Raw genomic sequence first — 16,779 nt, forward strand, 5'->3', positions numbered from 1 at the left:
TAGCAAATGTCTCATTCATCATCAATTGATTAATGTTAACTAGGATTATTATACTTTGACCTCAATTCAGATTTTAAGCTTAATTATTGGCTAAAGTAATAATCATCCCTTTTAATATTTCTGGTTTCAGCACAAGTAGCAGGCAATGGAAATCTACTCAATAGTCTAGGCATGGTAGCTCATGCCTGTAACCCAGCACTTTGGGAGGCCAAAAGTGGGAGGATTGCTTGAGCCCAGGAGTTCAACCCCCCTGAGAAACATAGAAAGAGCCCACCCCATCTCTACCAAAATAAAAAAATCTTAATTAAAACAAAATTTTTTACATCAAATTTACCCAATTGACATTTAAGTAGCTACAAGACTAGAAGATAATTTAGCTATTTTAGTCATTTTCATTGTTTGCACAGACTTTTAAATGGTTCAGATAAAATCCAATCCTGTTAAATGGTTACATCAAACATTTATATTGCAGAGCTGAAACCCAAGGACAAAGATGTGATCCCTTCATACTCAGGCAGGCAGGAAACATTTCAACTCTGCTAAGGAAAAGGAAGAGGAAATGAATCCGCAGGCTGGGGAGGGAAAGCAGGGACCAACCGCAAATAACATACTCAGTTGTGAGCACCTACAAGGTATTCCGAGATGTTATTCACTGCTGAGAGAGGAAATCTGAGTTGACATGTTATTTTCTGAGCTGGTTATTAATGCATTGGCCAGGGAAGAAGCAGGAGCAGCCTTCAATCCCATCCCCCAATTCAAAGTCAGTGTCTCGTCACCATCTCTCCTTGCTGGCTGGAAGTAGAAGGGGAAAACTAAGATTTTGAAAAAGCTGTTAAGAACAGTTAAGCAGAAAAGGAACCCGATCTTTTCACTCCTTGCATGAGTAAACAAAGCGTATGCTTTCAGTGGGAGCATCTGAAGGAAAATTCCCATTCATCGAGGACTGGAAGAAATGCTTTCTGTTCAGCCACCAATCAATCAGCCCAAATGAAGGAGGCAGTTAATGTTTTTCACCAAACTGAAAAGCTCTGGCTTTGGACTAATATCCAAGCTAAAGAAATTAATCAGGCTCTTGCTGACGACCAAGCTTCAAAATGTAATCTACATCCATGGATCTAACTCTACAGTGCACCAGTTAATGGGAAAAACAGACCAATGCATGACTTGGCTCGAACCTCACCCAAAGCTGAGAGATCATCCTGCTACCACTGTTAAGAGCAAAAATGGTTCCACATAACATAGCGAAGTGGCCAAAATCCATCGCTCTCATGAGAAAAGGGATATTACGGAGGGTTAAAATGCACCTTGTGAGATTGGAGTTCGAAGGATTTACTGATACTGAGAGGTGTTCAAAACTAGAACCAGTCAACTCGAAGCTGATTTCAGCTCCTTTGATTACTCTTTTCGGGGAATTTTTAAAAATCATACTAGTTTGGAGCACAGCTCTCCAACTACGGCTCCTGACCAGCAGTACACTCAAGTCATTCTGTCAAGTGCAAAGCGGGACTCATAGATTTAATGAAGCATCAGTCTCCTGCGGGGTGCTGTGGCTCATGCCTGTGATCCCAGCATTTTGGGATGCTGAGGTGGTGCAGGATCACTTGAGGACAGGAGTTTGAGACCAGCCTGGGCAACATAATGAGACCTGATCTCTATAAAAAATGAAAACATTAGCAGGTCATGGTGGCTTACAACTGTAGTCCCAGCTACTCAGGAGTCTGAGATATGAGGACCACTTGAGCCCAGGAATTTAAGGCTGCAGTGATCTGTGATAGCATCATGGCACTCCAGCCTTGAGTGACAGAATGAGACTCTGTCTCAAAAAAAAAAAAAAAAAATTAATGTTTTAAAAAGAGTGAAACTCTTTCAGGCCAAGTGCAAAGACTACCCCACATGTCTGTTTATACTTATAGCCAAATGTTTAAACCAGCATCTGTGGAATAAATCCACAGGACCAGATATTTGAAAATATAATCCAACCAGTATTTATTAAGCAGCTATTACTGCAGAGTATTCCTGCAAAGTATCCTGCTAAGTTCACTGATGAATACGTTTCTAGTTTATGCCTTTGCACACCTTTAAAATCTTATTGGGGAGGCAAATATGCAAACAACTACACTGAAAAGCAAAATTGCTGGTTGCAGTGGCTCATACCTGTAATCCCAGCACTTTGGGAGGCCGAAGTGGAAGGATGGCTTGAGCCCAGGAGTTCAAGTCCAGCCTGGGAAACATAATGAGACCCTGTCTCTGCAAAAAATAAGAAAATTAGCTAAATATGGTGGCATGTGCCTATAGTCCTAGCTACTTAGAAGGCTGAGGAAGGAGGATTTGCTTGAGCCCAGGAGGTCAAGACTGCAGTACTGCAGTGAGCTGTCATTGTGACACTGCACTCTATCTAGCCTGGGTGACAGAGAGAGACCCTGAAAAAAAAAAGCAAAATTGAGAAAGGCATGGAATTGGAGGAACAAGTAAAAGCCATAGGACATAATTGGAATGACTCTCCTCTTCCCTTCACCACAGCCCTGTCACCTGCTAATGATAGTTGCCAAAGTAAATGACCCAATGGTTGAATCACTGCCACCTTCTTATAATTCTGCACATGTCACCTTCCTGCAGAGCTCTTAATCAGCACTTTCACTTCAATCACTGTGATTGCTAAGTCCTGACTGTAGAACAATTGCAGAAAGTCGTGTTTTCATCCTGACCAGTGTGGTTTGGAAAGTTGCTATCTTCAGAGAGACCGGAGGCTCATAAAACAGTGCAATTTTCCTCTTCAAGGTCTTAGCAAAAATACCTAATGCATATTCAGTAGTATTTTGCAAACCAACATATATGAAAATTTCTAATTAGCATATCATGGGATCATATACCTCATCTTTTTTTCTTCCCTCTGATCTCTTCCTGGTTGTAATTAAACCAGCTGTGGCTATTTATGCCTTTTTTCATGTTCCAAGAATAGCCTTTCCCTCCTTCTGTCAGAACCATTAGAAAAAGAAAAGTCTTAACATTAACGTGGATGAATCACACCAGGATCTTATTTGAGCTCATAATTAAAATCCAGTCTAATCCACAGTAAATAATTAATCTAATCTAGCAGGCCTCAGTGAGAAGCTACTATAGTAAATGCTCTTCATTTACCTGACAAAAATAGCTAATAGGGCTCCTCCCCCAACCACCTTTCCAGATTCAAAAGACCCATAAAATATTAGAACCATAAAGAGCCTTAGAAATCTTCATTTTATAATCCAAAATAAAAGAAAGCAACCAGGCACTGTGCTAGAAAATGCATTACATTTAACCTACCTGCACCTTAAGAATTGCATCATAGTCTGTTTCCTGCAAACAAATTCAGAAGGGTGGAGTCCGGATTTGAACCCAGGTCTCTCTGATCTATAAAGCTGTCAAGCTGGTTCCTGCCCTAGGCTGACTCTCCCAGGATCCAGTGAGGTTCATGAACCTTAAGTGATGGTTGCAGTGGCTCACAAATGTAATCCCAGCCCTTTGGGAGGCTGAGGTGGGGGGATGGCTTGAGCCGGGGAGCAGGGTTACCTCAGCCCTCCTGGTTATTTTATTGGCCCAGGGCTCTTACAATTGCCCAGGTTAAGTCCTAGAGAGGCAGTAGCCTAGAACACAGGAGCCTCACCTGAGTCAGATGCTGTAAAAATCTTGATCCACAGCTGCCCCTGTTTATTTATATTTCCTTTCTTTTAAATTATTTACTCTGAGATTATCTTCTTGATTTCAAATAATATAGAATTCAGAGTATGAACAAATTGAATTCCCCTTCCCCTGTTTGAATTGCACTGATATATATCACTTTAGACATTCTCTGTGCATTTGTATTCCATAAATACTTTTTTACCTTAATGTAGTCATTATATTTTATTCTGTGATTTGTTTTTTCCACTTATCATGTTTTGGAACTCTTTCCATATTATTTCATATAACTCTGCTTATTCATTTGAACTCAAGATAAGTATCCCATCATATGAATGAACCATGATTTCACCAACAACATTCACTTGGTTCCTAGTTTATTGCTCTTACAAACAGCAATGTAGCAAACAATTATAAAAGTAGTAGAAGAAAATATGAGAGAATTGTTTAAAAACCTAGGATAAAGAAAGCCCATCTTCAACAAGATTTAATAATCCAGATGATAAAATAACAGTATTAACAATATTTACCATATTGAAATAATAACATTGTAAATTATTCAAAATAGACGATATTACTTTTAAAAGAGGAATTGCAATATAAACAGAGGGACTATTAATAATATCCAGAATACATAAAGAGCTTTTATAAATCAATGAGAAAAGAAAATGCTACATTTAAAATAATACAACTAATATATTTCTATGAGAGAATGTGATATTTTCTTTAATCTATTTGTTATACTGAGTTAAAGTAATATATTTCTGAATGTTGAGCCATCCTTGCATTCCTGAGTAATACACATCATGATCAAGTAAGATTTTTCTTTTACTAAATTAGGAATCATTTTTTAATATCTATTTAAAAGTACAGCATTAAGATATGTGCATGACATTGGAGTATCATTTATTTGAGTAAAAAACTTATTTTTATTTTTTGAACTCTGTTACAGTGGTTTGTGGGTTTTGACTTGCTTGTCTATTTTCAGAGTACCCATTTTTGAAGAGCAGAATTTAACTTGTTCACATTAATTGGGATTAATGTTATATTCAAACTTAATTCTGCCATATTATTTGTTTCTAATTTACATTCATTGTTGATTCTGTTTGTTTCCTCTTTTTAATTTTAATTTTTATTTATTTTACTTCATTGTCTTTTGTTTTATTGGTTATTTTTTCTTTATTCCATTTTCCCCTCTAGTGGTCTAGTAGTGATAAATCCTAATACTATGTTTGTAATACTTGCTCTTCACATTTTTATACGCAGCCAGTCACAGTGAAATGTGCCTAGAGTCCCAGTTACTCAGGAAGCTGAGGTTGAAGGATTACTTGAGCCCAAGAATTTGAGTCCAACCTGAGCAATATAGTGAAACCCCATCTCTAAAATAAAATACACACAAAACTAAGCTTCTTTACTTTTATATTTTCTCCAGAAATAAAAAGGAACCTCAGTATGCTGTCATACTCACCCTCCCCACACTGTTCCTCTGGCAACATATACCATTGATTTTAATTCCAAATGGTTACTACTTTCCTTATGTGTCAGTAGTTAACTCTTATTCTCTTTACTATCTTATTCTTTGATTTATTTTTCATTTTGATGCTATTATTGAATAATTCTTTCTGAGATGGTTGTTGTACAGTAAACCATGAGTCTGGCTTGTATAAAATTATCTTTATTTCTCTCCATAAATTTGAATGCTGTTTTGCTGTGTAAGTCATTCAAAGTTGAAGACAATGTCCTATCTTTTGACAGGAAGGGAAGGAAGCATATGTGCTCAGCCAGCCAGTTTGACCCATTTTTGAAAAGGGCTTTGTTGTCTCTACCTATGAGAAGTCTAATGTCAATGTGATTCTCATAACTTTGTAGGGAATTGTTTGTTTCCCTCTTTTCTGAAAACTTGTGCTTTCACCGGGCTTGACCAGCCTTGATACTCTGTCATTCACCGGGCATGGTACTTGCAGCATCCTTTCATCCTTAAGGCTGCTAACTGTCTTTGCTTTGTAGGAATTATCTTTACTATTTCTCCAAATGGTTAAGAACCTAGGCTTGGGGGCCAAACAGCCTAAGCAAATTACTTAACCTCTCTGTCCCTCAGTTCCCTCCTCTTAAGGATAATAATAGTACCTCTCTCTTAGAGCTGTTGAGGATTGAATTAGTTAATTTAAGAAAAGTTTTTAGAAGAGTCCTTGGCAATAATGAAGTGCTAAATAATTATTTTCCTGGGATTGGTCAGTTATTTTTTCTCCCACGATCTTGGTTTTCCTTGAAGATCTAATAATCTTCAGTTATCTGCTTATTTTGATGACTGGAAAATGAGGTTAACTAAGTTAATGAGTGCAAATGATTGTCATATGTTTTGTCTACAGTTACGTAGCATTGTTTTCCGAAAATGTGTGCCTCTGAATGGGAGTTGGGTGTTCTCACCTTCTTCCCTGTTTTATCCTATGTATGTCTTGGGATTTGGCTCCTCTGTCTACCTTCCAAGAATTCCTCCCAAGTTTTAGTTCAATGACAACTTCTTCTCTAACCATCCGGTTCTCTTACAGACATATTCTTTTTAATGATGCATAGTATGTCATGAAAGGGGAGTGGAACCAAGAGGGAAATAGACATGTGTGCTCAGTTAGCCCTCTGGACACAGACCCCTTTTTGAGCACCTCCGAACTCTCCTGCCCTCTCCTGCTCTCTTGGGCACATTTAGAAACACCAACATCCTTACCATGGCTTCCAGGACCTTCCCGTAGATGGAGATTTGGTTCCAACATCTCTTCAGACTCACCTTCCACCACTGTCTTTCTCTCAAACTCTGTGCTTTAAATATATTGAATTTCCACTTATATCTTAAATATAATATACCACCTTTCCCCTCTTGGTCTTCACACTTACCTCCTCCTTTGTCTAATAATTAATTCGTTCTTTGGGGTCCGTGGTTATCTCATCAGTAAAATGAAGCCTGAAAATACATTGCATTTAGAAGTGCTTCAGGCTTTAAAAGTTTATAATTACATTTAAATAAATAAATTCATTGATATCTGAACGGTGCTCTGACTTCCTCAGTATAGTAAGAGTCTCATATTGCAAAAAAAAAAAAAAAAGTGTGGGAGGCAAATACTTAATTTTTGCCCTAGCCCTCTATATACCCCCTCAGACTTACAAAACTTTTAATTGCAGTCAAAGTATTTTTCAAATGCTGAGTAAAATATTAGTACATAGGCAAAGCAGGAGGAGACGGGGTTTACTAAGAATAGCAGCCCAGCTAACCAGCTAACACCTCTTTTACTTTGGAGCCCTCATAAAGAAAATGGTTTCTGACAGAGCCTCGCAAATTTCCATCAATTAATAGAAGAAACTCAAATCCTGACCCTGAATCAGAATACTTTTAATAGACATTTTAAAAATTTCCTCTAGAAACCAGGGGCAATATATTTGAGCATGTGCAGTCTTGCTGATAATAATTTGCCCTCTTATAGCTTAACACAAGAGAGCAGGCAAACAGTTTGCCTTGGATTCTGGTCACACGGCCATTTTTTCCCATGCTACGGGGCTGGAATAATTTTCTATATCCTGCTATAAATATCACTTCTCCAGGATGTGTCCTGGAGTCTCTTAGGTTCTACTCCTAACCCCCATTTCTTAGTTTGTTTCTTATATTTCCCATTCCCCAGGAAAGCCTCACTTTCTGGAGACTTAATACCATCATAATCCCTGTGTCATAAAAGGCAAAACCTTCAATAAATGCTGCAGCTGTGGTCATGGAAAGGGAGGAAATTCACTTTAAACCACCATCTCTAAAATAAAAAAAAAATAACGTCTGGTCCAGAAGGACATTATATGCAATCTGGAAAGGTCTTCAACAAAGTCACACGGGAAGTGGTGGTTTCTCGTTGCTGCAAACACTGTTGTTATTGTTCACACTGATGAATAGTTTCAGTTCTCACTAATATGAAATTCCACCAAATGAATATCCTGAAAAACATTCTCAAACTCCAAGAATAACACAAGTATGAGTTTACTGTCAGGCTATCTAAGGAGATTCAATCTATTGACCTCTTTATCCCCAGACACTATGAGGACCATATAATTAATTATCCACACTAGGCTGGGCGTACTAGAACAGGTTTGAGAGTGAAAGGAGCTTTATTAAACACACCAGGCCAACAGACAAAACAAGATTGCCTTAAAAACAAGGAATGCCTCCCGTCAGAGATAAGTACACTAACTGCAGAACTCAGTCCCTAAATAAATTGCTTGTCTCACTGCATATTATGGTTCAAGGGATTAATCAATCCTATTTGCTCTTAGGGAGGAACAGTTATTCCCCACACTTCATGTTTCCATGGGGAGGCACTTGAGTGTAACATGACCTTCTGGCCCCTCTATCATCAGGTGATGAGTGACTTGTCTAACAAAAAGAGTTGGTAGAGGAAACTGATTACAGTATATTCTGCAAACCACAATGGTTCTCTCTCTGCCTACAGGCTGGGCCTGCCCCATGGTGGCACCTGGAGATGCCCAGAGCTGTCCATGGCTGGGGGTATGAATCCATCTAATCCAGTCAGGGCATTTGAGCAAGCCATTTGCACGCAAATTAAAAAAACACATTCTCAAGTTGGTTTTATCAGAAATAAAGCTGAATTTAGTTCTCTATTTGTGTGTTTCTTGGCTCTTGACTCTGAATTGGTTCTGAACTTGAAAGGGAAATAATAAGTGTTACATGTTGACTCCTAAGACCCTCACCCTTGCTGTTCCCACTGGCTGGAAACAGAGGCTAAGGTAATCTAGGGACACACAAGAAAGAAAGCAAGAAATTCTGTGAACAAACATCTCTCACTTTTTATGATAAAATACTTTTTACTTTCAAAGTTGTTTGAATAATACATTTTTTAAAGGATTGAGCATCATATAAATTTTCACACATACACACAGAAATCCTGAATAGATGCAGCTGTAGGAATTTATTCCTGTTTAAGGATAAAAGATTGGCAGGATTGTTGGAGAGAATAAATAAATACCTTAAAGTGGCTCTAAGAGGTGGGAGATTCCAGAAGCACCAATCCCAGAGACACACCACCACAGGGAATGTGGTGATACCTACCCTGCACACACACACACACACACACACACCACATACACATCCATGCTTACACATACAAACACTATTCTGAACATCATTGATCATCTAAGTAAAAAAACAGTGATCAAGCTGCTATCATCTGCCTCTAGTTCTCATGTGAACAATAGCTAAATTAGTGCTGGACTTGGAAAGAAATCCTTCCTAATGGGCAGTTACCAAGAAATGAGTATAGTTGGCAAAGCTGTGTTGGTCACTTCTCCATGTCACATCACAGGGTGTAAGAATTTTCAAATATCCAGTACTCTTATCTAAATGTTGTCTCTCTCATTGATGGGCCTGACAAAAACAAACATTTTTAAATGGTATAGCCACATTGGCAACTTTCTAAAAGTCCTAGTTTTTGCTCGACAAATGATTCAATAATTTATGCTATTTATTTATTTATTTATTTACTTATTTTTTTTTTTTTTTTTTTGAGACGGAGTCTTTCTCTGTCCCCCAGGCTGGAGTGCAGTGGCGCGATCTCGGCTCACTGCAAGCTCCGCCTCCCGGGTTCACGCCATTCTCCTGCCTCAGCCTCTCCGAGTAGCTGGGACTACAGGCGCCCGCCACCACGTCCGGCTAATTTTTTGTATTTTTAGTAGAGACGGGGTTTCTAACGATCCCCCCCCTCGCCTCCAAATCTGGATTACAGGCTTGACCACCCCCCAGCCTATCTTTTATTTTATTTTATTTTTTATTATTTTATTTTTACTCTTTCACCCAGGCTGGAGTGCAGTGGCGCCATCTCGGCTCACTGCAGGCTCTGCCCCCCGGGGTTCACGCCATTCTCCTGCCTCAGCCTCCCTTGTAGCTGGGACTACAGGCGCCTGCCACCTCGCCCGGCTAATTTTTTTGTATTTTTAGTAGAGACGGGGTTTCACTGTGTTAGCCAGGATGGTCTCGATCTCCTGACCTCGTGATCCGCCCGCCTCGGCCTCCCAAAGTGCTGGGATTACAGGCGTGAGCCACGGCGCCCGGCCTATGCTTTTTATTTTTAATGTAACATTTCCTCAAACAATTCAAATGAAATCTATTTTCATCAGATTCGCCTCCAATTATTCTAACTCTTTCTTTTGCTCTATTATTTCTTAGAGTTGGCGAGAGCAAATTAATTAGCAGCTGTTTGAATTAAGAAGACTTCTGATTTCTCCTGATAAGTTATGGCAGCTTTATAATTAATATTTTAACCTGCTTGCTGTCCTACCAATTAGAATAGCAAATGGCTTTTAGACAGGATCAGTTGGCACTAAACATCACCACACACTTACACACATGTGCTTAAATCAACCTTGGGTTGAGAGAACTTTAGGTGTTAGTTTATATAAAGCTTCCAATAAGTTCATACTTTTTAAATATAATGAGGATGAGGGAAAAAATAGTCCACTAAAAACTGACTCCAGATTTAGATTCATGCAATCCTGGAGTACTTATCTTCCTGAGTCTTTATGTTTTTGCTAAAACAGTCACCCCTGTTGGTCTAATTATAGCCCTGGATGAAAACAGAGCACATGAAGTAAGTGGGAGTGCAATGCTCAAAAAATTACCCATGTGTGGAGAAATGGGTAAATTTGACTTTTCACAGGCTTCATCACTAAGAAAAACATGTACTTTTCACTGAGCGAAGGTTTGCAAATTTTGCCACAAGCAAAACACAGTTTATCGCATTCTGAGTAATGTCCCATGATAGAAAAATATTTCCACCTCAACTCAGAGTTTTTGTCTCACAAAATACTAAAACTTTGTCAAGAGGAAAACTATCTAACCCCAAATTAATTTGTGTAACAAGGAAGCTACAGGATAGAGAGCAGAGTTTCTACACTCTTCCATTAACTCCTCTGGAAATATGAAAGACAGGACACCTGGAAACTCCCAGAATGAACCAGGTACTGTCTTGGGGAGTTTGGGGGCTTTCCATGCCCATGACAAAATGTAACATCTGGATCAGGAGACAGGAAACCAAATAACAAGTTCTCCTCTCAGCCCCAAATGAGTTCTAACTGTAAGCCCGTGCATACGGCTTTAGAGTTTGCCCAGCAGAACTGTCCCTAGCAGTTGGCACTCATACATAGAAATTACTTTATAGAGATTCAGGCTAAGGCCTGACGGTGTTCAGAGCTCCCCACTGAGGTTTCATAAACCCACTGAGTGTCCAAGAAGCACGACAGAACAGCCCTCACACGTTCCACCACTATACTGCAAAGTTCATGAGGATATAGGCAGGTCTTTTTGTTTTGTTTTGTTTTGTTTTTGTAGAAACAGGGTTTTGCTCGGTTGCCCAGGCTGGAATGTAACAGCACAATCATAGTTCACTGCAGCCTTGATCTCCTGGGCTCAAGCGATCCTCCTGCCTCAGCCCCTCAAGTAGTGGGGACTACAGGCATGCATCACCACACCCTAGCTTCCTAGCTTTTCTTTCTTTCTTTTCTTTCTTTTTTTTTTTTTTTTTTTTTTTTTTTTTTGCAGAGACAAGGTCTCACTATGTTGCCCAGGCTAGTCTCGAACTCCTGGTTTCAGGCAATCCTTGCACCTTGTACCTTGAACCTTGGCCTCCCAAAGCACTGAGATTACAGGTGTGAGCCACACAGTCCCCAGCCACATAGCCTGGTCTTGTTTATATTCACATGTCCCAAAATGATGAGGAAGTCCTGGCACATAACCCATAGTAGGCATCCAATAAAGGGTTTTCATTTTGTTCTATTTTTCTATGCCTGTGTCTTTTTAAAAAATTAATGAATCTTACAGAGATTACATGCTTCCTGAACCTGAGAGAACTGACCCCACATTCTCTGGAGATTTGCCCATCAAAGACTGGTCCCATTAAGCAACCCAAGATTATCTTTCCAAATATAATCTTGGGTTGCTTAATGGGACCAGTCTTTGATGTTTTCAAATGGCTAGTAACATCCCTGGTTTGATGGTTTGAACTGACTTCAGGACTCCATGTCGGTCCTATGGACAATAAGCCATATAACAACAGTACCTGAGTGTAACCTGATGAGCTTCTTCTTAGGGAAGGGGTGTACCTGGGTGATGGCCGTACTGCATGCCGCCATAGCTCAAGCCATGTGCCTGAGGCTGTGCATGAGGGAGAGAAAGAATGTCCACTCCCAAAAGAGCTGATTCAGGGCATGAACAGAACGATTGCACATCCTCAGGAGGTTCCAGCAAACCTGCACATCCATGTCTGCACTTAGACAACATAAAGAGTGAGAATGCTTTCCCAGAGTGCAGCAGCAGTTCAACTGGCAACAACCAGGAGAATTTTCAGCTCATCCTTTAGAGAAAATGTAACTTCCATGGAGAGGACAGGAGAATCAGACAAAGACAAGCAGAGACTCTCCCTTTTCTGCACGTACTGGTACCATTGTTAATGTAGGAAAGAAGGAAAGGAAAAGATCCCCAAGGGCAGTTCTTCACAAACAAATGAAGCACCTACTCTAATTCAAAGTAGAAGACAAGGATTCCCCTCCTGCTATTTTCTAAAGAAGAAAGAGATAATATTCTCTGTCACCAAAAATTAGCAATGAGGAGTATTTGCCATAATCAAAAACTATTTTCAAACTCCCAAAAAGGAGAAAAAAATCATGGAAGTGAAAGATTATATATATATATATATATGTATATATATATATATATAGTTAGTCCTGCCTACCATTCCCTTCAATATGGAAGATAATGATGTCCTTTTTCTTAATTAAAAACAAAAGAAGGCTGGGCGTGGTGGCTCACACCTGTAATCCCAGCACTTTGGGAGGCTGAGACGGGTGGATCATAAGGTCAGGAGTTCGAGACCAGCCTGGCCAACATAGTGAAACCCCATCTCTACTAAAAATACAAAAATTAGTTGGGCGTGGTGGCGGGCGCCTGTAATCCTAGCTACTCAGGAGGTTGAGGCAGGAGAATTGCTTGAACCCAGGAGGCAGAGGTTGCAGTGAGCCAAGATCGTGCCACTGCACTCCCAGCCTGGGTGACTGAGCAAAACTCCACCTCAGAAAAAAAAAAAAAAAAAAAAAAAAAGAAAGAAATAAGTAAATTCAGTTTCTAAATATATCCAAAGCCAAAAAATAAGCCAGTGGTTCTGTCAGGTATTTTTCAAAAACTACCTCATTTGTCAGTTTGGATAAGGTTTAGTGACAAAGACACAGCTCTCTAAGCCAATCCAATTCAAGAACACCATGGAAAGCATCTTTGGACCCCAACAAAGTTAAGTCTACAATTGAACTAGTTAAATATTTGCCTAGACAAAAAATCACATAACGAATGGCTTTTTTGCCTTACTTTAATAACAGAGAAGAAGGTACCGTGAAAGCCCAGCAATGCTCAAAACCCTCAGAACTATGCTGATTTGTCATCATTTCTTCCCTATATCTAAGCCCATACACTAAACATTAATTTCCACCAGGAAGTGTGACAGTTGTATTTCTAGTGATATACAAAAAGTTTCCCTGCCATCATGAGAGAGAAGAAAATGAACTTGGTGTCAAAGTCATCCAAAGGAATATTTGATGCCCCAAGGACAACAAAAATACAAATTATTTCAGAAATGTATGGTAGAGTGGTATGTAAGGAAATCTGTCATCATTGGACAGCTCAGAATCACACAACTGAAGCTCAAACTGAATTTATGAGCTTAGCAGCCAAGAAAGAAACAAAAAAGAATTCATCAAGGTTTTTAATGATCATAATTTAAATAGTCACATCACCTTTATATAAAGGAAAAAGTATATATTCAAGTTAGGAGAGCTGAGGTTGAATTTAGACTCTGATGTTTACTACATGCTTGCCCCTGGAAGAGTCATTTAATAACAGCAAATGTTAGTGAGAACTTTATATGTTTTAGACACTGCTCCAATAATCGTATGTATTAATATTTGAAGTTATCAACCCTCAAGATAACCCTACAAGTAAATATTTAAAACCAATCATCCAATCATCAAATAAAAAGTGAATGACTTAAATAATCCCATTAAAAGTCAGAGAGTGTTAGATGGGATATTTTTAAAATCCAGCCTAATTGGATAAGGAAAATGTGGCACATTACACCATGGAATACTATGCAGCCATAAAAAATAATGAGATCATGTCCTTTGTAGGGACATGGATGAAGCCGGAAGCCATCATTTTTAGCAAACTAACACAGGAACAGAAAACCAAACATTGCATGTTCTCACTCCTAAGTGGGAGTTGAAGAATGAGAACACATGGACACAGGGAGGGGAACAACACACACCGGGGCCTTTCAGGGGGTGGGGGACAAGGGGAGGGAGAACATTAGGACAAATACGTAATGCATGCAGGGCTTAAAGCCTAGATGATGGGTTGATAGGTGCAGCAAAACACCATGGCACATATATATCTATGTAACAAAGCTGCACATTCCCCACATGTATCCTGGAACTTAAAATAAAATAAAATAAAAAATTTTTAAAAAGCAAAATCCAACTAAGTGCTGTCTAGAAGAAACTCACTTCAAACAAACAAAAACATACAGCTTAAAAGTAAAAGTATGAAAAACAATATACTGTGCTAACACTGAAAAGAGAGCTTATTTGGTTATATTAATATCAGAAAATGTAACTTTTAGAGCAATAACTATTGCCAAAAATACACAATAGTAAAGAGAAAAATTCATCAAGAGACATATTATTTCCAAATAATATGATTGAAATAATGTAGAGTGTGTTCTCTAACTGCAGTGGAATCAGAAATCAAAACTAGAAAATATCAAGAAAATGCTCAAATATTTGGAAATTAGGCAAAACATCAGGCAGCAATGATGGCATCAAAGAAATCACAATGGGAATATTTAAATACTTTAAACAGAATGAAAATTAGATTATGTCAAAGTTTGTGACATGAAACTAAAGCAGTGCATAGAGGAAATTTTTTGCATTAATGCATATATCAGAAAATAATAAATATCTAAAATCAACAGCCTAACCTCCTACCTTAAGAAATTTGAAAAAAAAAATGAAAAAAATTAAACATTAAATAATTAGAAGTAGAAAATAGTAAACATAAGAACAAAAACTAATAAGGTAAAACAAACAGAAAAAATAGACAACACCAGCAAGATAAATATCTGATTCTTTGTAAAGATCAATAAAATTAATAAAGCTCTAGTTAGAGGTTTATGACTAACCTAGTTAGAGGTTAGTCATGAACAAAAAGATAGAAGACATAAATTACCAATAGCAGAAATGAGAAACAAGGCATCAGTGCAGAGCCTACAGATATCAAAATGATAATAAGGAATATTATGAGCAGCTTTATGCTAATGAATTCAACACTTTTGATAAAATAGATAAAGGATTTGGCATTTATAGACAAGTCACTCCAAAAATAGATAACAAGACATAACCTCTATTGTCTCAAAGAAAAACAAAAATAAAACAATTAATTTACTTTAAATTATAGTTAAAATTCTCCTCATAAAGAAAATTCTAGGACCAGAAGATTTTACTAATTAATTCAAACAAACACTTAAGAAGAAATGATATAATTCTGCACAAACTGTTTCAGAAAAGAGGCAGAACCACATCCTAACTGATACAAGGCTAGCATTGCCCTGATACCAAAACCAGACACAAACATTGCATAAAAAGTACCACAAACTAATATCTCTTGTGAACATAGACACAAAATCCTTAACAAATTATTAGCAAATCAGGTCCTGCAATATATAAAAGGTAATATACATCATGACCAAATGGGGTATATATTAGGAATTCAAGATTGGCTTGACATTCAAAAAGTAATCAATCTAATTCACCATATTAACAAACTAAAAACTACATGATAATGTTAATAGATACAATTAAGCAAAACTTTATAAAAATTTGGCACTCATCCATGATTTAAAAACTGCTAACTGCAAATAGAAGAGAATTTCCTCAACTTAATACATGACATTACAAAAAAGCTGTAGCTATTCTATTTAATAATCCTAATAGAGTGACTGATTTTCCTTCCTCGAAAATACAGAACAAGACAAAAATGTTCTCACCACTTTTACTCAACATTATAATGAATGGCCAGTGTAATAAGGCAAGTAAAAGAATTGAAATGCATATACGCTGGAAAAGAAGAAGTAAAACAATTTTTACTCAGAGACAATTTGATGATCTATCTAGTAAACCCAAAAAATCTATCAAAAATCTACTAGAACCAATAAATGACTTTAGAAAAGTCACGGGATACAAGATTTAGATCTAAAATTCATTTTATTCTTAACTACTAGCAATGAAAAATCAGAAAATAAAACTTTAAAGCAATACCTTTCATAAAATTATGAAATATCTAGTTAGAAATTAAACAAAGATATGCAAGACTATACACTGAAAACTACAATACATTGCTGAGAGAAATTTTAAAAGATCTATATAAATGGAGAGATACACTCAATTTTGTTAAGAGGGCATTCTTTCCAAATTCATCTATATATTCAATGTAATTCCCGTCAAAATTCTAGCAGATTTTTGGTAGAAATTGGCAAACTAATCCTAGTACATGAAAATGCAAGGTCCCCTAGAATAGCCAAACCAATTTTGTAAAGAAAGAACATAGTTGGAGGACCTACACTACCTAATACTCATCAGAAAGCCATGTTGTCATAAGAAAATGTGATACTGGCATAATGATTATTAGGCAAGAGAACAGAATGTAGAGTTCAGAACTAGACCCGCATAAATAAGGTTAACTTCTATTCAACAAAGGCGCCAAGACATTTCAATGGAGAAATAAACTTTTAACAAATTATACTGGAAGAGTTAGATATCCACATGGGGAGAGAGACAGAGAGAAACATTAATTCTTACCTCACACATCATACATGGAAAAAATTCAAAATGGATCATAGACTTAAATATAAGGGGTAAAACTATAAAATTTCTACTAAAAGCATAAGAGAAAATATTCATAATCTCAGATTAAGCATGTATTTTTAAAATAGGATTCAACACAATATGAAAGAAAAAGTGATAAATTTGAATTCATCAAAAATT

The sequence above is a fragment of the Hylobates moloch genome, unplaced genomic scaffold (assembly GCF_009828535.3).
Source record: "Hylobates moloch isolate HMO894 unplaced genomic scaffold, HMol_V3 SCAFFOLD_3, whole genome shotgun sequence".
Lineage (NCBI taxonomy): Eukaryota > Metazoa > Chordata > Mammalia > Primates > Hylobatidae > Hylobates > Hylobates moloch.